Source organism: Narcine bancroftii, chromosome 3, assembly GCF_036971445.1.
Source record: "Narcine bancroftii isolate sNarBan1 chromosome 3, sNarBan1.hap1, whole genome shotgun sequence".
Lineage (NCBI taxonomy): Eukaryota > Metazoa > Chordata > Chondrichthyes > Torpediniformes > Narcinidae > Narcine > Narcine bancroftii.
This window is the reverse complement of record NC_091471.1, coordinates 75,461,358-75,471,402: the sequence shown is the minus strand read 5'-3', so window position 1 is coordinate 75,471,402 and position 10,045 is coordinate 75,461,358. Positions and strand designations below refer to the sequence as shown.

The 10,045-nt window shown below is 45.4% G+C and overlaps 1 long non-coding RNA gene across 3 annotated transcripts in view; it reads left to right on the top strand.

Moving 5' to 3' along the window:
• Nucleotides 1–564: 564 nt before the first annotated feature.
• Nucleotides 565–10,045, top strand: part of LOC138756138 (uncharacterized) — a 43,687-nt gene continuing 34,206 nt past the window's right edge. For 2 of the 3 annotated variants that reach the window (XR_011352792.1, XR_011352790.1), the window contains exons 1-2: nt 565–668; nt 1,212–1,313. This is a non-coding gene — a long non-coding RNA (uncharacterized lncRNA). Of the gene's footprint in view, nt 755–1,211; nt 1,314–10,045 lie in introns of all 3 variants that reach the window. The other variant, XR_011352791.1, reaches the window with a different exon arrangement.

Here is a 10,045-nt window from a genome sequence, read left to right as displayed (position 1 = left end):
ACAGTATTCAGCATAATTCAAGCAGTTTTCTACTTCAGAAGAGCCAGTGAAGAAATACTTCTTTTTAATTTCAAAGTATACTTAGAAATATATGATTGCAGCTATTTCATTAGAAAATTCCAAGTCTCACCAGCTTTAATTTTTGTTTCATCTTCAGAGTGAAGTATTTTGCTTTGAGGACAATAATGCAGCTGAGTGGCGGATGCAGAGGTGGGATCAAAATTAAAGATGTAGCTCCTCATGTATTGATGCAGTGCTTGTTGTTGTGAAGCAGACAGGGGTCATGTTCAACCATAGCTTGAATACACCTGGGATTGTCTGATCTTGGAAGCTAAACAGGCACAGGACTGGTCAGTATTTGGAGGGGAGACCGCCTAGGAACACAAGGTGCTGGAGGTTTCTGTGAGGGGCTCTGGACAAAGTGGCGACTTTCTGTCAGCCTTACAGTAGAAAAACGTTAAAGAATTTCATATATGTTACATTCTAAATGTAGTATTATGTAACAATAATGGAACCTTTACCTTTAACCTTTATTTGTGCAACACATTCTACCCAAGGGAAAACCCTAACCCTTGATATTAAACAGGATTTCTGTCTGTAGAATACATTTATCAACATGAATGGAGTGTTCACCATTAACCAGGAACATAGCTCGCTACCATTACAGGGTAAATGGTGGATGTCTTCTTATGAATGACTCATCTCTTAATTCTACCATCTATAGGGTACAAGTCAAGGCTGGCGTTCTTTGCAGGTATCTGAATGAGTGCAACTCCAACATTCTTCATTATTGATAGTCCATATCCTGGACCTCTTCTCTAACAGGAGACCATGTGGGATGCATTCATCACATGGACCTCACCAGTTCAAGATTGAGCCTCGTCACTGCTTTTTCACCGAAAATTGAGAATGGGTAATTAATGTTGAGTCCATCAGTGATTTCCATACATTATGCATCAAGCATAAAAAATAACATGTCCCATTCTTTTTGCAATAACTTCAGCAATAACATCAAAAAGCAGATCAGGTCATTTTCATTATTGTAACTGAAGGACGTTTCTGCAAGCATTATGATTGAATTCCATGTTAATGCAATAGGTTCCTCGTAACAAATGAGTTTGATCTCCAAACAAAACATACATCCTGGAGCTACAAAAATTTAATCTGGTGGATCCCCTTTCTAATTCCTTGCCTCTCTCTCAAACTTCTAGGTGGTCTTTGTAGAAATTGGCTCAGGTTTGGGTTACAAACCAGTGAATGGCTGTGGAGGGTTTTGCTGCTGCATGGTTCTGGTTTCCTGATCTCAGCGTCAGGTAAGTGGTGCGCATTTCCAGGCCATTCAACACATCTTTTAGCTTTAAAAGGAAAACTTCTCACTCTTTTATCCAAGAACAAAAGAATACAAATAAGCATGGTGTAGGAAAATGCTACTATCTGCATTAGATTGTGCATTGCTTAATCAAAAAATATTATTGAGGCTTCTGCTTTACCCCTGGGCTTCTGCAGAAAGACCTGAATTTTGACAGAAAGCTCAACCAACTTTGTCAAGAATAAATCCCGACACCCTCAAGAAACATTTATTACTATCCGTGAGAAAAATGAAGAAATAATGGCTCTGTTTAAATAAAATCACATAGAAGTGTAAAATATTGAAAACATTTCTCCAAATGTTATGTTAATCATTTAAATTTTTAAAAAAATTAATGATAAAGCATGGTAATGGGCCCTTCCAGCCCAGAACCAGTGAGATCTAAATACACCAATTTTAATGAACAAACCCATATGTTTTTGGTGGATGGGAGGAAACTGGAGCACCCAGAGGAAATCCATGCAGACACGGAGAGAACCTACAGAATTCTTAAAGAAAGTGGCAGATTCAAACCTGGGTAGCTGGCGCTTTAATAGCGTTGCGCTAACTGCTATGAAAACTGGGAAACAATGTCAGGTTCAATCAAAAAGGTTAGCCTTAAGCAAAGGCTTCAGTTTTGTCTGTCTAAATGCCGTTAGGTTTACTTGGTCCTCGATTATTTTGTGAAAAGTAGGGTTAATGTTAACTCATCTGCGAGAACCTAATACGTGAATTCAAATTTGATTCAAGTGAAATAATATGCTGAGGGCAAATATTAACATGGAAGCAAAAGTGTCCTGCCAGAGAATTTGATTAATAAAGATAAATAAATAAATTTGCCGAGAACAGTGTATCACTGCGTGAGTGGGATTGCACACGCGGGTGAGAGAGAGAGAGAGAGTGTGTGTGTGTGTGTCTGTGTGTGTGTGTGTGTGTGTGTGTGTGTGTGTGTGTCTGTGTGTGTGTGTGTGTGTGTGTGTGTGTGTGTGTGTGTGAGAGAGAGAGAGAGAGAGAGAGAGAGAGACAGACAGATAGTCAAAGATAGAAAGGAAAAATAAAGGTTGGTAATCATCATTTCAGATTCCAAAGAATACGTAGCTTTATACAAATATATTTTAAATTGGAGGGGAACTGTTTAACTGTTACATTGGATTATGCTATATCTGAAAAGAAATGGCAAATTACAATGAATAAGAATTTCTATCATAATATGAATAATGAATAAGAATAATGTAGGCTCATAGAAGTCATGTGTACTACATTCTGGTTTATCCCTTCAAAATCTGACATCAAAGATTAAAAATATAATTAAACAAACAATTAAAGGCATTCATGCTATTTTGAATAAAACACTTTAACACATTTTTGCTCATTTTCCATCTCTGATTCTCTGTTAATTCAAATAATTTATTTAAAAGAAAGCTCAATCCTACAACACCCTGTTCAATATAGTTTTGAATTTATATTGTTCATGCGAAGGTTAAGAGCAAATCTTTAGAGGTTTAAAACTATGAAGTGCAAGGGCAGATATGGAGAAATTATTTCCACTGGCACAATGGTCAATAAACTATGTACCCTCGCTCAGTCAAAAGCAGCATTTTCTAATTTTAACTAATTTGTACAATATTTATTTATATTAATTGAACAGAAGATGCCAACAATTAAATATTGAAAAGATCAAAACTGTTATCTTGGGTTCTAACCAACATTTAATCCTGCTTAACATATACTTCAATTTTATAATTCTCACCCTTGTCTTTACATTTATCTTTGCCTAATCTCCATAACATCTCCCACATGATAGCCCTCGAATATCATTGCACCTCTCAAATCCTGGCTTCTTGAATATCCTTTAATTAGTCACGCCCACTATTGATGACTACACTTTTAATTGCATGAGCCCTAATCTAGGGAGTATTTCCTTGGGATTCCCCTGATTGCTTTCTTCTTTTAACATCCTCTACTCTCATAAGGCATGAACTTTTGTAAGATATTTTTCAAGGTCCTTCATGCTAGGCTGATCCAGAAGATTGAGAGACAGGGGATCCATTGTAACTCCATTGTAGATTCAATTAAAAGATTAGCTTGGCTCAGAAGACAGAGGGTGATGGAGGAGGGCTGATTCTCTGACTGGACATCTGTGACCAGGATCAGTTGTTTGTGAAGTATATATAAATGACATCAATAAAAATGTGAGATAGGCTGATTAGACAATCTGATAATGAAGTAGGTTGTCACAGCAGATATAGGGCATCTAGAGAAATGGCCAGAGAGGTGGCAAATGGTGTTCAATCCATACAAGTGTGAGGTGTTGCAATTTGCAGAGTTGAATCTAAGGGAAAAATATAAACAGCAGATCCTTTAAGAACATAGGAACAAAAAAATTAGGAGCAGGAGTCGGCCATCCGGCCCGTCAAGCCTGCTCCGTCATTCAATAAGATCATGGCTAATCTGATCATTATCTCAACTCCATCTACCTGCCTTCTCCCCATATCCCTTAATTCCTTTTTTATGTAAAAATCTATCTCACTGAACCTTAAATACGTTTAATGAAGTAGTCTCAACTGCTTCCCTGGGCAGAGAATTCCACAGATTTACTACTCTCTGGGAAAAACAGATTTTCCTCAGCTCCATCTTAAATCTATTCTCCTGAACCTTGAGGGTGTGCCCCCTAGTTCTGGTTTCACCTACCAGTGAAAACAATTTTCCTGCCTCTATCTTATCTATCCTTTTCATAATTTTATATGTTTCTATAAGATCTCCTCTCATTCTTCTGAATTCAATGTGAGTACAGTCTCAGATGATTTAGTTTCTCCTTGTAGGTCAACCCTCTCACCTCCAGGATCAACCTGGTGAACCACCTCTTGATCCCTCAAGGGCCAGTAATTCCTTTCTCTAGTATGGAGACCAGAACTGCACACAGTACTCCAGGTGCAGCCTCATCAGTACCTTGCACAGTAGCAGCATGACCTCCCTGCTCTTGATTTCAATTCCTCTAGTGATGAAGGCTAACATTCCATTTGCCTTCTTAATAACTAGTTGTACCTGAAACCTAACTTTTGTGATTCATGCACAAGTACTCCCAAGTCCTTCTGCACTACAGCATGCTGCAGTCTTTCACCATTTAAATAATAATCTGCTCTTCTATTTTTCCTACCAAAGTGAATGACCTTAAACTTACTAACATTGTACTCCATCTGCCAGACATTTACCCACTCACCTAACTTAACTATATCCTTCTGCAGCCTCTCCACATTCTCTGTACAATTTGCTTTTCCACTCAATTTAGTATCATCTGCAAACTTGGCTACACTACACTCTGACCCCTCTTCCAAATCATCATTGCAAATGATGAGCAGCTGTAGGCCCAGCACTGACCCCTTACAAGCAGGGCCAGTTCGCCTGCCTAGTGGTGCGCCGCCACACAGCCCCCCACACCCCCACCAGAACCAACGCCAATGCCCTTTTTAACTGGGCAGCCTCACTTTGGGCTGGGCCACAATCACTGGTTCGGTGGGGTCAAGGTGCGCTGGCTTCAGCCTGTCCACAGTAAACAGTTCCCGCCTGCCGCCAATGTCCACCGTGAATGTAGACCCTGAATGCTGGACAACCTTGTACGGCTCCTCGCGAGGTCTCTGCAGAGGTGCCGCGGGTGGGCCCCGCCGAATAATAATGTACTCTGCGGAAAGCAGCTCACTGGGGACGTGAGATGGCCGTGTACCATGTTTGGGCAACGGTGGGGGTGTGAAGGAGTCCAAATGGGCCTGGAGGTGGGGAAGCAGCTTGTGCGATGACCACTGGGGGTTGTGAGGCGCATTGATGAACTCACCAGGAAATGCCAGTGGTGAACCGTAGACCAGCTCAGATGTCAGCAGATCATCCTTGGGCGTAGAGCAGATGCCCAGGAACACCCAAGGCAGTTCGTCCACCCAGTCAGGACCAGTGAGGTGGGCCATAAATGGTGTCTTAAGGTGGCGGTGCAGACATTTGACCAGCCTATTGGCCTGAGGGTAATAGGCTGTGGTGCGGTGTAGCTCGATCCCCAACCTGATGGCGAGCTGTGTCCAGAGTGCAGAGGTGAATTGGGCAGCCCAATCGCTGGTGAGGTGATTCGGAATGCCAAACCAGGTGACCCAACCATGCAACAGCGCTCGGGAGCAGGAGTCCGTGGTGGCATCCGGCATCGGGATCGCCTCGGACCAATGAGTGGTGCAGTCCACCACTGTGAACAAGTAATGGTTGCCCCGGGAAACGGGTAAGGGCCTGACTATGTCCACGTGAATGTGGCTGAACCGTTCCAGGACATGCTCGAACTCTTGCACGGATGCCCTGGTGTGCCTGTGTACTTTGGACATCTGGCAATGGGTGTATGTTCTGTCCCAGCCTGCGATCTGTTTCCGTAGCCCATGCCAGACGAAATGCTCTGCCACCATCCGGACCGTGGACCTGATGGATGGGTGCAAAATGTCGTGGATGTGATGGAAGACCTGCCTGCACCACTGCTGGGGGACCATTAGCTGCAGGGTGCCCATTGAGACATCGCACAGGATGTTGCTTCTGCTACTCGAAGTCACGAGGTCTTGGAACCGCAGGCCTGTGATGGCAGTCCTGAAGGTTTGCATCTCCTTGTCGGACTTCTGGTCCCAGGCGAGCTGGTCGAAGTCGAGGCCGGGCGTCAGCATGCAGATGGCCGGTCATGAGAGTGCATCGGCGACCATGTTGTCCTTCCCCGCCTTGTGCCGAATGTCAGTGGTAAACTCCGACATGAAGGAGAGGTGACGTTGTTGGTGGGCTGACCAGGGGTCTTTCGACATCGCGAGTGCCTGGGTGAGGGGTTTGTGGTCAGTGAAGATGGTAAAAGTCTTCCCCTCCAAGAAATAGTGGAAATGCTTCACTGCCAGGTACATGCCCAGTAACTCACGGTCAAAAGCAATATACGCATGCTCTGGTGGGTGGAGAAGACGGTTGAAGAATGCCAGTGGCTTCCATTGTCTCTTCATCTGATGCTCTTGGACAGCGCCAATGCCTGTGGCTGAGGCATCCATGGAGAGCACCATATGCAGGTCGGTGTGCGGGTGGGCAAGCAGGGTAGCCTTCGTGAGGGTGTCCTTGCTGGCCTCGAATACCTGCAGACCTCTGGGATCCAGGTGAGCGTTTTGTGCTTGGCTGCGGTGAGGGCGAATAGCGGATGCATGATGCGTGCAGCTCCCGGGATGAATCAGTTGTAGAAGTTGACCATACCCATGAATCCCTGTAGCCCCTTGAGATTGTCCGGATGTGGGAACTCCTTGATAGCGGCCACCTTCGTAGCTGCGGGCGTGACTCCCTCGGCTGTGATGGTATGGCCCAGGAACTGCATGGACTCTTTCCCAAACTGGGACTTGGTTGGATTGATGGTGAGGCCGAAGTTGGCCAGTCGGGAGAAGAAAGTGCACAGGTGGGCCTTGTGTTGCACCTGATGCCTGCTGGCAATGGGTATATAATCTAAGTAAATGAAGATGAAATGCAGGTCCCTGCCCACTGAGTCCATGAGGTACTGGAAGGTCTGAGTGGCGTTCTTGAGCCCGAACAGCATGAGAAGGAATTTGAACAAGCCGAAGAGGGTGATGATGGCCATCTTGGGTGTCCTCAGGGTGCACCGGGATTTGGTGATACCCGCGCACCAGGTCAACTTTGGAGAAAACCCTCTCACCATGCAGGTTGGCTGTAAGGTCAGGAACTGTTGCCTCGTTGAGCCATCGATAGTCTCCTCAGGGGTGCCAGCCGCTGGAGGCTTTCGGGACCAAGTGGAGCAGCGAGGCCCATGGGCTGTCAGACCACCGAATGATCGCCAGCTCCAACAGTTGCAAAAACTCCTCCTTCGCTACCTGGAGCTTGTCAGGTGGGAGCCAGCGTGCCTTGGCGTGAACCAGTGGGCCCTGGGTGGGGATGTGGTGGAACACCCCGTGGCGTGGCGAGGCAGTGGAGAACTGTGGCTTGAGGAGGGTCAGAAACTCGTCCAAGATTCGCTGGAACTCGTCTCTAGGTGTGTTGATCGTGGCCATCTGTGGCTGCTCTGTGCTGGAGGTGTCGAGGCGAATGGCCTGGAAAGTACAGGCATCCACCAGGCGGCTACACCAAATATCCACCAGAAGCCTGTGGGCGAGGTGGAAGTCGGCACCCAGGATGGCAGTTGGAAGGGATGAGACAGTGAACCTCCACTGTCGGCCGATCTGGAAGTGGACTGTCTTGCCTCTATATGTCCGGATCTCTGTTGCATTGGCCACACGGAGGGGAGGTCCTTGAAGTCAGTTCCTGGACTCGATGGCTGTGGCCAGAATGATGCTGGTCTGGGCCCCAGTGTCGATGAAGAACCGCCGGCCGCTGACTGAGTCCCGCAGGTAGAGGAGGCTGTGTCCTTGGCCAGCCGCCACAGCCATTAACAGCGGCTGGCTTGCTCGCTTTCTTGGAATAAGCAGGGCTGAAGATACTTTTGAGCCTTGGCTCAACAGCGCTGGTGGTAGAAGCAGAGGCCTGGAGCTGATGCCGTGCCCTGGGTAATGCTCCTGGTGGCCCCTGCAGGGGCCAGATGCTCTACCGCAGCACTAGGGGTGGGCTTGGCATAGTCATGCTCATGCCTCATGACCTGCTGGATCGCCAAGCCCTCCGTGAATTGCTCGAGCAATAACTCTTGGGCCTTGTGAGTGACCTTCCTCAGGTCGGTAAAGCTCTCTTGGGATAGTAACGGGCGGATATCCTCAGGAAGATGGGCTAGAAGAGTGGGCAGTTGGTGTGATCACCCATGAGCGCAAGCATCTCATCCATCAGCTCCATCGGGGACCTGTCCCCCAAGGCGTCGAGGGGCAGCATCCGAGTGGCACGCTGGCACCTGAATAGTCCGAGGGATCCAGTGAGCACTTGCTTGATGTCTCATATTTGTCTTCGGCGGGTGGGTACTGAACGAGATGCAGTATGCATTTGGCGGTGACCTGGTCCAGGGCGGCGACCACATGGTAGAATTTGGTCATGTCGGATGAAATCTGGCAGAGGTGAAACTGAGCCTCCGCGTGGCCGAACCAGGTATCCAGCTCCTGAACCCAGAAGTCAGGCAGCTTGACGGCTATAGCACTGATCCCAGGTTCGCTCATGATGGGTTCAAAGACGTGTGAACCAGTCGGGGTCCACCAATTGTAGCGGCAGCTACACTGCTACTGAAAGAACACACAACCAGATGGGTTGAGCTCAGTGAGCAGAACTGGTTTATTGCAGATTGCTATCCTGGACTTATACTCCCAACCCCGACCTGGCTGAGAACCACGCTAGGGGGTGCTGACATCACCTGGGCGTCACATGGTCCCCCAGCATGGGCTTCTGAGCCCTGTGCTGAGAAGAATGGGAAACCCCCTGACGGCGCCATTTTGACCGGCTGCCGTGCTGCATGGATTACAAGCGGGTCGGTTCATCTGCCTAGTGGTGAGCCACCACAATAACACCTTAAAATGAGTTATCCTATACAAAATGTCTAAAATTCTTAATTTGGCTCTGACGTAATCTTACACATGCCCCATTAATTGTTTGCAAAGTCTCAGCACTTGTCTGAGAGGTCCATCTACCTGGCTGAATCCTTTCAGCTCTGCACAGGTTTTTTTTAAACTGCCTGTTACAGGAGGCAACAGTTTTAATTTTAAATAGCTAAATAAAATTAAAAGCTTTAAATGATTGTTTATGATTAAAATATTGTGATTTGCTTTTAACAGCATCCTGGTTGGTGGGGGTGGGGTGGGGTTCTTCCTATAGAAAGCGTATTGCTCAAAACCAACATTTTATTTGGAAATTTGGTCATCTTATACACGAGTATTCCTATACAATGGCATATATGGTACATTGTTCGTGATAGCAGTAAATGCAATGGCTTTATTCTGAAAAGGAAACATTAAAAAAAGCAATATAAGTACATATTGAGGAGTTTATCTATAAACAAGGAATATATCTATCTGACCAATTTTTTTTGCTTTTTGTCAAATATTCAATAATATTAACATTTGTTTTCTATTCCCATCAGCAAATAATACTTTTGTTTCATGCTCGTGGTGAACTGGCTATTAAACAAACCACAAATCATTATGCTGTGCATGTACAGTCAGATGATAATAAACGTGAGGTTCAATGCTAAAATATAACTTCTGCAAAACAAAAAAGTAAACTTTTTTTAAATTTTATGAAAAAATATTTTGTACATTTTGACAAATCAGAAATTCAGATACTTTTTGTCCTGAAAACATTCATGCCAGACAGGATGTTCTCAATAAGCATCCCGTATGCCTGCAATTGGCCCACATCCCTATAAACCAGTGGTGTTGAACCTTTGTCTTTCCACTCACATACCACTTTAAGTATTCCCTATGCCATAGGTGCTCTGTGATTAGTAAGGGATTGCTTAAGGTGGTATGTGGTGGAAAGAAAAAGTTTGAAAACCACTGTTTTAATCATACTTGATTGACTTGTTATGTGCATGGTTTCATAACTCCAAAGGAAATGGGCCCATGATAATTTTTCTCAAGGAAAATATGTCAGTAACAATTGGGTCAAGAGCAGTGATTCACAGCCTTCCCTTCCCACTCACATACCACCGTGGGAATACTTATAGTGGTATGTGAGTGGAAAGAAAAAGGTTGAGAACCACTGCTATAAACCTTTCCTGTCCATGAACCTGTCCAA